At 41.3% G+C, this 14,349-nt stretch overlaps 1 protein-coding gene across 6 annotated transcripts in view; it reads right to left on the bottom strand.

The window, feature by feature from the left end:
• BACH2 (BTB domain and CNC homolog 2) overlaps positions 1 to 14,349 on the bottom strand; it is a 266,596-nt gene that overhangs the window by 113,959 nt on the left and 138,288 nt on the right. The window contains exon 1 of one of the 6 annotated variants that reach the window (XM_081856999.1): positions 13,106 to 13,188. The exons of the other annotated variants lie outside the window; for them this stretch is intronic. The gene's annotated coding sequence lies outside the window, so the exon portion shown is untranslated. Of the gene's footprint in view, positions 1 to 13,105; positions 13,189 to 14,349 lie in introns of those variants that run through there. 6 annotated transcript variants of the gene reach the window in all.

Genomic DNA, 14,349 nt, shown 5'->3' on the forward strand with positions numbered 1-14,349 from the left:
ACTGTCTTCCCCTGTTTCCCATATCCCCAAGAGGCCAACCCCACAAGGGCTTAAGTCCAGTGTTAGAAACTGAGGTATGAAAGCTAGGAGCTAAATGGCACCTTAAACCTAGGTTATGGGTGCAACAACAGAATGACTAGGGGCGCTTTTTTATAACAAAAATACAAAGCTGAAAATGAATGAACTGCAGCTAAAATATTGTATTCATTTTTCACATGGTCTAGTCCTTCCCCTGCCCACCCCCCTAATATTCTTAAGAGGGTTTCTTCTCCAGTCTTCAGAGAGTATCTGAAAGTGGGGAGGCAGAAAAAGGTCCTCCTTTCCTTCCACTCTGCAGTTTTAATCTGAAATCTTAGGTGCAGTACTGCGCCCAGAGCTCAGAAACTGCTCGCGCTAATGAAATTCCATGTTGCAAAATGCACCTAGAACAATGCGAGTTTTGAACACGGCTTAAGTCCCCCTCTCTGCTGGCACCAATTCTCTAGAGAGGAGGTGTTAGAAAGGCTCGTATCACATCTGAGAACCTCTGCTAAACCTGCACCTGAGTTTCCTCTCAGCAGTTTGCAGAACATAAGAAGCACCCGGCTATACATGCTTCAGAAGCTGCAGCCGGGAACCAGTTCAGAGTAATTCTTAAGTCATCAGCATAATTTCCTATTAATTCTCTTCCCTCATTATGGAAGGCACAACGATATACTTCTGCAAATTACATTATCATAAAAGGTAAGAAAAGTGATGAGTCAAAAAAAAAATCTCACTTCTATAAATAGATCTGTCGCTAAGTCATTGTGGTTTCTATGGTAGATGTGACCTATTTACGCCCTTATTTATTCATCTGGGTAACAAGTATAATAGTTGCCTGCTTAATAGTTAGCAGCAACTGGGGTAGTGTGGCATTTAATTTAATTAGTGTTTATAAAGTACTTAATGGTGTAGACAATTATGCGAAACAATAAAACTTTTGCTGTATCTGCATGCATTGACAAGAACATTGAATTCTGAAGCATTTACCCTCGCAAAAAAAGGGAGGGCCAGAGAAACAGATGTTTATTATTTAATATGTTCATTTTCTGCCTTTTGTTCCCCTGTCGAACTCAAGGCAGCTTACATGGTGCTTCCAGGTGGCTTCCAATCTCATCCCTTTGATTTGCTTCATTTCAGACCTGCAGCTGCATCATCCAGTGGCCTCAGACCATGGTCTTACCGACTGCCTATACCAGGGGTAGCTAGAAGGGTGCCCTCCAGGTCTTGTTGAACAACAGTTCCCATCATCCCTGGCCATTGGGCCATGCTGTTTGTGGGCTGAAGGGACATACAGTCCAACCACATCCATGGGACACTCATGGCTTATACTAACATACCTCTAAAGAGTTTTACAATAGAAAGGATCTGCTTTCATGATATTTTCAGGGTCAACCAAGGCCTCAGGAGGTAATGTGGTGCAGTGAATAGGACTGAAAACCATGGATGAGAATGTGACAAATTCAAATACCACCTCAGCCATGAAATTGATAGGTGGTCCCCCCTCACTCTCAGCCCTCATCTGCAATAAAGTAACCGCTTAACTGCAGTTATGGCTTGCTGAAATAATTGGCACCGCTTTAAGTATTTGAGATACGCAAATGTTTCCTCCTCCAAGTTTCTTTTGTGGCTTTAGTGCGAAGTTTATATCGGACTCCAACTTGCAAGGCTTGGGACACAGATGTGTGCATATCGGAGTTTGATTCACAGATCCACTCATGGATCTTCTGGCTCAGTGAAGGGATTGGAAGTAATTTTTAGCAATCAGCCCTTGCCCATTCAGCCCTGTACTCTTTAAATGGGGCTGGTCTGAGGATGGTAGGATATTGCAGGAAGACCAAGGAACTGATGAAAATTGCAACGAATGGGAACCTTTACTGGATCACTACCCCGTCTGTTAATGCAAGAGGCCCTTTTGCTAACAGAATGGCTACTCTGGATCCAAGCTATTGACTCCAAACATTTACAATAAATAATAATATCTTATCTGCAACAGAGCAATGCCTTTGTGACATTAATTTAACAGTAGGATTGTAACTGGTGGAGCAGACTCATGCAATAGACTGTTCAACCAAACAACATCATTCTCCAGAAACATCGCCCTTCTGTTAACAAAATAAATATATAAATCTTTCTTTTACAAAAATGACTGTTACTGATGTAACAGAAGAGAGCTGTGTGAGAAAAATGACTTCAAATCTGCAAGACTTCTGTTCTTATAAACTCTTGGGAATGTGTTTGTTCAAAGTCTTCTTACACAAGACTTTATAGTCCTCTACAGTTTATACACAAGAACCTGCACTTTCATTAGGGATGCAGGTGGCATCATTATTCATTATTCACGGTTTCTTATAATGCAACCTGTTCATGGAAGAGCACTAACGTATTTTCTCCTTCCATTCACAGGTTTCTTGGCTTAAAGCAACTGTTAATAGAATGAAGAAAAGATATATTCACATGTCCATTTATCCTGCAGTGTAATGATATGAAAGCACTGAGGGAAGTTCATCGATTTACCTTAATGGCTAGACATTTTATTATCTTTCAACCATGATACTGATTTTTACCTGTAAAAACTCTTTATGCCTTAGACTGCATCTTCCCCATGTCTCCACTGTGCCCTTACACCAAGCAAATGCACACTCCCGTGGATGCCATAAAAGAGTATAAGGGCACACAATTATATTTGTGCTGCTGCCCTGAAACATATACTTCTGAGATTTTCCAAAAGCACAACATTCTCAAGAGATTCCATGAGATCTTTGTCTTTGAGAAAGAATTTAAAGAAATGGGATATTTATTAATTTCTAGGCCACTTTTCCACCCACACTTCTTCAAAACGGCTAGGATGAACAAATAGGTGGTGGTGGTGGGGAACAACTTGTTGTATATTTATTTGGATAGGGTTGGGGCAATGTTTACAGTATATTTCCAAGTTGCCTGTGGGTGGTGTGATGTTACACACTGCATAAAAGTTTTCGTAGGTATACTTGGCATGTGAGTTTTGTAAAGTTATTACCCATCCTGAGGGCACACTAACAGTCTAAACATCAAGGGAATATATTCATTGTAGGGGGATAAAAAGGTAATTTTAGTTAAGTCGTGACTGGAAACCTGATCCGTTTTGAAAACTAAAGAAAAGAAAAGGTGACCCACCCATGTTGTGCAAAAACACAGTTCAAAATTCCTTTTCTTTTTCCATTTATCCTCTGAGCTCCTTCTGAAAATAATGCTATTCAAAGAGCAGTGGCTAATGAACTATAGCAGTACCCCTCTTGGAAAGCACAAAAGGCTACAATTTACTTCATTTTTTCACATTTTCAACCTACTTTTATTCCAAATGGTCATACATGTGGTACTGGACATGCGCTACCTTATCATACTACAGAAGGAAACATCTTAAACTGCTGTAGCAGTTTAAAGCAACCTTTAGCCAGTATGGTTTTTGTTCTGACCAAACTCTCATTATTTTCAGCTTTCCAACAGTAGGTCTCCACTGTATTAGGTAACATACTTGATTATCAATACAGTGGTACCACAGGTACCACTTCAGGTTACAGATGCTTCAGGCTACAGACTCTGCTAACCCAGAAATAGTACCTCGGGTTAAGAACTTTGCTTCAGGATGAGAACAGAAATCGCGTGGCGGCAGCGCAGCAGCAGTGGATGGCCCCATTAGCTAAAGTTAAGAACAGTTTCAGCTTAAGAACGGACCTCCAGAACGAATTAAGTTCTTAACCCGAGGTACCACTGTATTTGGGTGGCACCAGAATTATTGCTTTAACAAGCAAGCACTGCAAAAAAGTTTCTACAACAAATAATTTTTGCAATCCTTTATCAAACCCATTCCAAGTAAAGAAGAAAAGTATGAACCGAAATTCTTGCAATTCCTACAACTAAGAAATAAATCTCTACAAAAATATTGACCTAATATACATTTTGCAATTTGGCTGCAAAATGTTTGGAAGTGATTAGGAAGTTGTAGCCATGTATTTCCACATTCAGATATAATCAAGCTTTGAAAACAGTAAAAAGAGAAAAGAAAGAAATTTAATGGTGCTCACAGACGCTTGAACATACGCAGAAGAAATCTAATTTGCATTTCTGCATCTGTATGTTGTGGTAGGTTTTCCCCCAAAGTGGGAGACCATGAAATTTCTATGTGCAGCAGCTCTTGGCTCAGACTGTAGGTTGATCTGTATTCTGTAAAAAATAAACATGCAAATACTTTGTTTGACCTTAAGTAGGTTGCTGCTTATGTGGCTGCTGATGCTGGGTATCACTTTTCCTAGCCTAAGCAAAGTCCATTTCAAGTTGTTCAGCCCAAAATCCTTTGTACTAGGGATGGAGGAGGATTTTGTCTGTTCTGTATCGTTAAGTGTAATGATCAAATTTGCAACCCCAGGACTAATGCTCAGATCAGAATGCAATCATCTTATGGATTCTGCACTACTCAGAATTTTGTGACAGATTTCCTGGCTCGAAAATGGACCAAAATACATTTAAAATGCATGTTTGGGGATAAGGTATGTTTATAAATGCATATCTACTATTTATTTTGGGAAAGTTTTCTGCCTGTTCACTATTCATTTGGGCATCTCTTGAGAAATTAGAATCAAATGACTGTTTCTAAGATCAAGAAGCCAGTTTCTGTCTATGTTTGGATATGATTGTATGCCATTTTGAATCAAGATGGCAGAATGAGCTTTTCAAAACTGCAGTGATTTTCACCACTCATTTCAAAACTGCATTGATTTTATTATTTTTTTACTTCATGAGCAGTACTAGGAGCAATGCTTTTGGTGCTGAAATAAAATACATATTTCAATATACATTTTGACATAAATTACAGAATGAAATACGATTTTAAAAAAATAAAATAAAAACTGCAGGATAATGCAGAAACAAGATGGAACAGACTTATGAAGAAACATATACAATATTTACATAGGTTAGAAACAGACAGATCTATCCACCCCAACTTTCTACTCCTCAGTTTAAAGGCACTTGTTCTGCTAGGTTCTTACTTTTTTTACTTATGTGTCTGGAATGACTTCCATTTTCTAAACTGGCAGTAGCCAATGTGGTGCCCACCAAATGCCGTTGAGTTCAGCCAACATAGTTAATAGTTAGGGGTGATGGGAGTTGTATCCCAACACCACCCAGAAGGCACCATGAACACCTACCCTTGTCCCAGATGTTCCCATAGCCCTGCAATTAAGTCTAGAGAAGTTACTCATTGACAAACTTTAACAGATTACCTTCAATACACACTCCTATCCTGTGTGGCCTAAAAGATAATCAAAAGCGAGGACTGCCTTGACACAACTCTTTACTGCAAGAAACAACAGGACGAATAGCAATTTACACATTTCCATTATACAAATTACAATATGTAGAACTTGAAATTAATGAGAGTTTGGGCAGGAAGCGGGATGAAGAAAAATGGATTACTGCCAATTCCACTCTATAACCGTAACTTGCTCCCTAAGTTCCATTAGCAGCCTGCAATCAAGGATGGCTGTCTCTGTTCTACTCACTGTCCAGGCTTAAGAGTTTCACCTGATTAATGAGACACTGCAAGAGTAGATTCCAAGACTTCCCATCATTTATGAATGAAGCAAGCAGCCGTTAGTCCCCTGAAGGAGGACAAAGCAAAACAGTTCCCTGTGCTACCATGGGAATACAGTAATGCACACTTTTCTAAACACATCTATGTGATTCAGTGGAAATTTATGTCTGCTAAAACTCTCTGCGTGCCAGAACCATGCTAGTGTTCTTGCACAGGAGGTGGTGTTGATTTAAAGGAGAAGTGTACAGTGGTGCCCCGCAAGACGAATGCCTCGCAAGACGAAAAACCCGCTAGACGAAAGGGTTTTCCGTTTTGGAGGTGCTTCGCAAGACGAATTTCCCTATAGGCTTGCTTCGCAAGATGAAAATGTCTTGCGAGTTTTTCCGACTTTTCCCCCCTCCCCTCCCTTTTTCTAAGCCGCTAATCCGCTTATCCGCTAAAAGCCGCTAAGCTGCTAATCCGCTAAACCGCTAATGGGCTTGCTTCGCAAGACGAAAAAACCGCTAGACGAAGAGACACGCGGAACGGATTCTTTTCGTCTTGCAAGGCACCACTGTATGTGCTACTGCACACCTATTACAGGATTTTTTCAGTAGGATCTTGGCCATCTTGTGCCAGGGTTAAAGGATATGTCTCATAAGGAGGAGGACTACAGCTATTTATCAATTTCTAAACAGGAGCATAATTAGCATGAATGCCCAGTAATGGGGTGTCTGACATGACAATGAAAGTATACAGGCACAGCACTGCTAGCCGGTTAGGATTCCCAGGATGTTTGATTCCCAATTGAAATGATATGATTTCAAACAATAGCCGCCCCCCCCCCCATTCTTACTGTATGGGTAGCACAAGAAAAAGAATTTCTGGTGCAACTGGAAAGTAATCACATTTAGAATTGTTGTACTGTGGGATATAACTGCAAAGCAGTGTGGTTACCCAAAAGCCAGATAAAGTTTAGTTATTCTAGGGGAAAACCCTACATCTGGGTGCACCCACACAGATACATTTTAAAAATTATTCTGTGGAAGAAAAGAGGTGATGGACTGATGGTTTAGTAACCTTTAAGATGTACTTTGTATTTCCCCCTTTTTTCTCATCTAGCTCTTGTTCCTGCCCCCTATGACTGTATACACAGCATCTAAAACCATGTTTAAAAAGAAAAACATGGCACCCCCTAAAACACATAGATATGTTTTGTTTCTCTGTGCTTGCTAGTCACCTTTCCTTTTTCAATTCAACCTGTGATGGTTGAATGTTAGTGCCAGTGATGTCAATATCTAACCGGGAGCTGCTGCTATTAAGCCAATGTTCTGAAACAAAGCAAATGAAGGACAGAAGGGACAATCCGTAGATATCTTGGAAGAAAGGAAGGAAGGAAACCTGAGTTCAAATGAAGATGAATTTCTAGGGCCCAAGCAGAAGGATCTGCAGCACTTTTGCATGTGTTCAGTCATAAGCCTGATCCATCCTGTTTTCTGTGGACTTTTTTAAAACCACAGAAGAATTCTCATTTAACTCTTCCTCCATTCCTACCCAGGCAATATGCAGCTTCTTATACAATATTGTTTCATGGTGGGGGGCGGGGGGGCTTCTAGATGTACAAATTAATTTCTGCTTATTCTGCACTCCCATCCCTGAACTGTATTCTCATTCTAGGAAGTTATAAACTAATGATTAGAATGACAGGCCAAGCTTGAATCTGTGATTCAGCAGATTCTAAGGGCTCAGAAGTACGACAATACATGTACTATTGAAAGATAGAAGCAGTCCATTATGTGTATTGATTTGCAGCACTTTGTCAGCACTAATGATGTTATCTCATTAAAAGAGATAAATGTCTTTCAGTCGAGTAAAAGCATCTGCTTCTTGCTCTCTCACAGGCTCTCCAGTGGGGCCTTCGTCTGCTGTATGTGCAACCACAACTGAAATCCAACGCAAGCCTTTAAGAGTTGCTAACCAAGTCATTTAATTGGGTTATATTTTTCTTTAAATGTTATCTCTATTAAAGACATTGTGTGGGCAGACCGGAGGGGCGGGTGGAGTGGGGGAAGCTGCAATGATGAGAGAAGCCTCACAAACAAATAATATAAAAAAGGTGTAATTTGCAATTTCTGAACATTAGTATTAAGCTAACTCTTCAATGCAAAAAAAACCCCTACATGCTAGCAAATTTCATCAGTATAGGTCAGGTATAGGCAAACTCGGCCCTCCAGCTGTTTTGAGACTACAATTCCCATCATCCCTGACCACTGGTCCTGTTAGCTAGGGATGATGGGAGTTGTAGTCCCAAAACAGCTGGAGGGCCGAGTTTGCCTATGCCTGGTATAGGTGAAATTTTAAAGAGCAACAATTATTCAGCTGATTCCCACCCAGCAATACTACCATATGCAACGCTGTATACAATGTTTTCTACTTGTTAAATAATAAAAGGTAGTAATTTACCACAATTGATGTTTTATACATAAATCCTTTGTATGTGGGGTCTTTAAAGTACACTATTAAAAAGTCTCCATTTAGTAGCATCACTGAGTAGTGAGTAGAAAAGTACACTATTAAAAAGTCTCCATTTAGTAGCATCACTGAGGAAATCATTACAAGGAGGAGAACGTAAGTATTTCAATTCCATATGTTTTACCTTGATTAACAACCCAGGTGTTAACTTTCATATTCAAATACCCTGATCCTGCAAGAACACTTCGTATACAGAAACATCTGCTAACTGGACAGGTGGGCAGAGCATGACTCAACTGTGGTCCCCTCTCACCAGCCATCTGCGTGGTAGACCTTTAGCTGATTCAACATCCGATGCCCCTTTAAATTTGTTGTGGGAGTAGGGGATTATTGGCTTGTTGTTGTTCTTATTTTTATTGTATATTTTGTGTTGTTGTTTTTAGTAATTTTATATTGTGAACCACCGTGGGATCTGCGGATGAGAGGTGGTATACAAGTTTAAGAAATAATAAAAATAGTTGCAAGTAAAGTAGGAAAGACACAGCTTTCTACAAAATGCCTTGATTATGTAGATTAGTGTCAATCTACCAGGTTCCCCTCAAGTTTAACCATCCCTTTCCTAGTGTATAGAACAATTATCCTGGTTTAATTGAAATGAACTGTAAAATTGTATCATAATTTGGTGAATTTTCCATAACAAGTACCACAGATTACCAGTACCTATAATTAAGATGCATTTTTCGTGACTATCTTGATATCACACAATATTTTATTGCTATGGATACGCAAACTATCTTATTTATGTACTTGTATTCTTCAAGCATTAAACCATTGAAGAGTCTCTTACTGTATCAGCAAAAGATAATTTTAAAATGAATTAACAGCCCAGTGCATTGCACTTTCAAGCTACAAGTTAAACGGAACATGCCACAAAAAATTCAACTCACTGCAGTTCAAAATGAGGTTGTCTGAATGAGACACAAAAATTAGAAGTCAAAGGAAAGCTGATGATACTCCTAATATTTCACTACAGTCGTACCTTGGTTCTCGAATGTAATCTGTTCCAGAAGTCTGTTTGACTTACAAAATGTTCAAAAACCAAAATGCGGTTTCTGATTGGTGCAGGTGCCCCAGAAACAATAGCCGACAACCGCACTGGAGGTTGGCTTCCAAAAAACGTTAAAAAACCAGAACACTTTGGCGTTTGGAAGCCAAAATGTACGAATACCAAGGCATTCAAGAACTAAGGTACGATTATGTGACAAAATCAACCATAAAAACTGGAAGTTGTCACCAGCACTAGAAAATATATCCATTTATGCATCAACAAATGATAGGATTCAAAAAAGGCTTATGCAGTGAATCTGCAGGACGCTACATGAGGAAAAGATGCTTTATTTTGCTTTACTGGATTTCACTTTCCAGGCTCACAGCACATACTGGAACCATTGGTCACACTAGAGTTCTAGACAGTTGAGGAACTTAGATCAGTGGACATCTTGCTCAGGATTGCCAACTCTGACTTGCAGTGGGTCCCCAGAGTTTCAAAAAGAGGTGAAGTGGTACCTTAGGTTAAGATCTTAATTCGTTCTGGAGGTCCGTTCTTAACCTGAAACTGTTCTTAACCTGAGGTACCACTTTAGCTAATGGGGCCTCCCGCTGCCACTGCACTGCTGCTGCGCTGCCACCAAGCAATTTCTGTTCTCATCCTGAAGCAAAGTTCTTAACCCGAGGTACTATTTCTGGGTTAGTGGAGTCTGTAACCTGAAGCGTCTGTAACCTGTAGCATCTGTAACCCAAGATACCACTGTATTTCCCAGCTTTGTCTAGGGATGCTTGGGATTAATTTAACAGGATTTAAAACTGAAAGAGGAAGATGCGGATTATTTTTTCCAGCATAAATATTCAGTGTGTTTTATGAGCAACTAATGTGGTAGATGCAGGAGGCGAGGCAGGCCCATGATAAGTACCTGATGAGTAATAACTGATTCCAGGGCCTGGGGCATGATGAGCAGGAGAAGATGAAGGGGATTTCAAGGAACCAAGTGCTTTTATATGTATCTGGCAGGACCCAGTCTAATACTAGGATGTGATTTGTCGTTTGATTTAAAAATACAGTATCTCAGAATATTTTAACACAGAAAAATGCCTCAAGAAAAAGAATAGCATTAGAAGGTGTTACAGAATATTCGGATTACACAGTGGTCAGCCGTATGGATAACTCGAAGATCAACAAAAGCTAAAGTATCCTGGACCTCAGACATTTGGGAAATACAGGCAACACCGAACCAAACTGTGATGCTGATGTAAGCAAACAGGCAGAAAATGATTTCAGAATACAGTATGCAATACTTCAGCAAGCAACTAGTCAGGTGCTAGCTAACTGATCAGACAAACTACTAGAAAAGTCAAAACATCTAGACTTTTTGCCAAGCATATAAGCTGGGGAAACAAACAACTCTGCTAAACAAATACAGTGGTACCTCGGGTTAAGTACTGAATTCGTTCTGGAGGTCCGTTCTTAACCTGAAACTGTTCTTAACCTGAAACACCACTTTAGCTAATGGGGCCTCCTGCTGCTGCTGCGCCGCCAGAACGCAATTTCTGTTCTCATCCTGTTCTTAACCCGAGGTACTATTTCTGGGTTAGCGGAGTCTGTAACCTGAAGTGTATGTAACCTGAAGTGTATGTAACCCGAGGTACCACTGTAATAAATGCTACAAGGTTGCTATTGAGCTTAGAGCACCCTTTTCAAAACACTTATTAAAAGTACGCCCACAATGCCTGCAAATGTTAATGTTTCTGAACTTTGTATTATGTGCTACATTCCTTTTTTTCATAATCTTCCATTGCAGAACCCTAAGCAGCACACATGGGGTTTCCTACGTGGTCCTCCATCCCTGCACTGACCAGACCTAAAACTTATCAGTGTCAGCAAACTGTCTGCACCATGTGCCTTCAGGGCATAATCCTAGGTATGACATAGGCATTAAACCTCCCCCCCCCTTTTGGGGTGAGAAGGATCTAAGAAACTATTCACAAGCAGAACCCATGTCACACATTCCACTATAGGTATGGTTGGGGCATAAGAGCCTTTGTGTGCCACCCCGTCCAATGTGAAGCGGTCGGTTGCCATGAAGGAAATTATGCTTTGGAAGTCATTTGGGTTGGGAACAGATTGGTGACGGAGGCGAAAGAAAGGATTGAACATATTATGTGGACACAAGCACACCACCACCTCTTCAAATCTCTACTCCAAAGCCACTTTTTCCTAGGAAAAACAGATATTGGGCTTATGATGAATGTATCTGAGTACAACGTGTAGTTGGATCCCCAAAGAAAGAGACATTGTTATGGCTTAGCTCTTATTGGGGTGATAAACCAATGTTGAGGGTATGTTACTATAGAGTGAAGTCAGGGCTTACATGATGGAATACAGTGGTGCCCTGCAAGACGAATGCCTAGCAAGACGGAAAACTCGCTAGACGAAAGAGTTTTCCGTTTTGGAGGTGCTTCGCAAAACGAATTTCCTATGGGCTTGCTTTGCAAGATGAAAATGTCTTGCGAGTTCCTGCGGGGTTTTTTCCCCTTCCCCCCCTTTTTCTAAGCCGCTAAGCCGCTTATCCGCTAAGCTGCTAAAAGCCGCTAAGCCACTAATAGCGCTAATCCGTCAATGGGCTTGCTTCGCAAGACGAAAAAACCGCTAGACGAAGAGAATCGCGGAACGGATTCTTTTCGTCTTGCGAGGCACCACTGTACTCCTCTACAGAATATCCTAGCCTTCTTCCTGACACACTAGTTTTCTATGTGCAGGGATTTCTCCCCTTCTGTGTATGGAGAAGCATTCCAGCATGTGACCCACTACTCACAGTCTGAAGTATCAGCTTCATTAATAGGCACACTGAAAGTCAAAAATAAATCAAGAACAGATTGAATTATAATTCAACTAGCCGGGTGTCCCTGTCCTATTTTTAGAAGAAGGGGAAACAAGGAGGAAGATATGGGAGGAAGGAGATAGATCCCACTGAAACATCCTGATTCAAAGTTTATCATTACTTTATCATTCAAAGCAAAATATGAATATTGGTTTCAACAATATACACACAAAGGAATTGTTTCTGTAGATAAATATATATATTTTTCATCCAGAAAGAAAGAAAGAAAGAAAGAAAGAAAGAGAGAGAGAGAGAGAGAGAGAGAGAGAGAGAGAGAGAGGAATAGGTACAAGGCAAATGGGGCAGGGGACCCAACAAAACCAAATTTAAATATTCCTAGTTCCACTCTTCTTGCATATTGTACACCACCCAGTTTGCATATTTTGCTTCTATTCCAGCTACAGAATCTGGCAGATCCAAAGAATTTTAAAATCCCCAATTTCCCCCATACCTACCTCATATGAAACATTAAAACAAAGTGTTCTGATCAAATTTGAAATTGTAATTCAAAGTCCGCTTTATTACAATGGCATTCTCACTCCCCCCACCCACCCACCCACCACTAAACCTTTCAAATCAGTTTTGCAAACCCACCATTTAGAACGTAAATGTAGATACGCTCAGTCATGAAGACCACCACCAAAACCACCTATCTATTTTTCAGGAGTGGGGTGGTGTGCGGGGGAACACCCCCCCACCCCCCCACCCCCGGCTCTCCGTCCTGCCATGACTGCTGCTCTATGCAGATTCAGTGTACTGAAATGCTGACTGGTATCCCCACCCTTAGCTCTCTTGTTAAATAATTTCTGGAAGGACCTGCCCATGTTGCTCACGTTGCATTCCAGCTCTTCCTTCCACCCCCACCCCCATCCCCCACGCCACAGTCATGCTGGAGTCAAGACAAAGCAAACTCCCTATTGCATCACACAGGCAGGGTTTTCCGAACTGCGAGAGGCATTCTCTGCTTCAAAATACACAATCCTGTCAAGTGGTTGGTCTGCTACTGTGACCCACTAGTCGAAGGGAACAGCCTCCCCGCTCCACTTGGACGGACGCGTTGTGGCTTTAATTTTAAGCGAATCCCTTTGCTGTCTGTCTCCACCCTATACTGTAAACTAGACATTACCTTATACAAGAATAAATCTGCTGCATTCCACTGTCTAGCTGCTTCACTGAAGATTTCCTACACTCGCCAGCAGAGTCAACAGCAATGCACACTCTCCCACCCACCCACATCTCCTCCTCGGTTAACCCCCCTCTTCCCACTCCCCCACACTTCTTTTCCACCTCCCCCCCTTCACTGCCTCGCTGTGTTTTTGTGTAAATGATCTCACATGACTCAACAAATCCATCTGCCTCAAGCAGGCCAAGTTTAGAGCCTTCCCAGGAGGGAGGGAGGGAAGAATTGCTTTGTGGAAGAGACCTGGAGCTTTGCCCTTTCTCTGGCTCAAATTACCCGCCTGTCAGGCCTGACGGATTTGGCTAAAAATAAAAGGAAGCGGGCCATGAAAAGCAGATGAATGAGCTCAGCAGTTCCTTAGATAACATGGGGCCATGGTTTTACCCCCCAAAAGCTTCCAAAACAGGAACTTCAAATGGTGGGCAAGTAAGGGCAACGCTGCAATCCAGGCTAAGCTTCCGGTTATTAAAAAATATGACATACTGGTAATATATGGAGCACAGAAAAATGCACAAGCACACACAGAACAACAAGAAAACTGATTGGCATTGGGACTCAGCTTGTAAAAAAGAGAAAGAGAAAGGAAGGGAGACAGAGAGGAGGAAGAAGCACTCTACAGCTTCGCCGCGCCAGACAGAGCAGGGAGGAGGAAAGTGGCATTTCTGAAGCTGAATATGACATCAGTTTCTTACTTTGTGCCAGTAAAGAGCTGAAAGTCGTTTGTGCAAGTGCGTGCCCAGAGCCCACAGTGGGTATTAAGCACTTAGCTTGGCAATGTAATGACACACTGTAGCAATCTGTAACGTGAAGCAGTCAGCAAAGCCCTGGCTCTGAAAGCTATTTCTCCTAACTATTAACCATATGTTTGGCTCCTCAGATATCCGAGCGGGTATCCCAGCTTACCATCTGGTTCCCATCCACACAAGCAACTGTAAAGCACGGAGTATTTCCCTCCAGAGCCGCATGTTCCTTTCTATGTCTGCTTTATAACACACACACACACACACACACACACACACACACACACACAACTTCCTTTAAAAAAAAACCCTTCCCAGCAAAGATTTTCTTTCATTCACCAGTCTGAAAGTAAACTTTAGCTCACAGAGTATCCCGCCAAGGTCTTTTTACTATAATTATTCAAGAATGCACTGCTGTACTGTAAACAAGGCATAGAGAGGCATTCCTGT

The sequence above is a fragment of the Podarcis erhardii genome (assembly GCF_964252035.2).
Source record: "Podarcis erhardii genome assembly, chromosome: 3".
Taxonomy (NCBI): domain Eukaryota; kingdom Metazoa; phylum Chordata; class Lepidosauria; order Squamata; family Lacertidae; genus Podarcis; species Podarcis erhardii.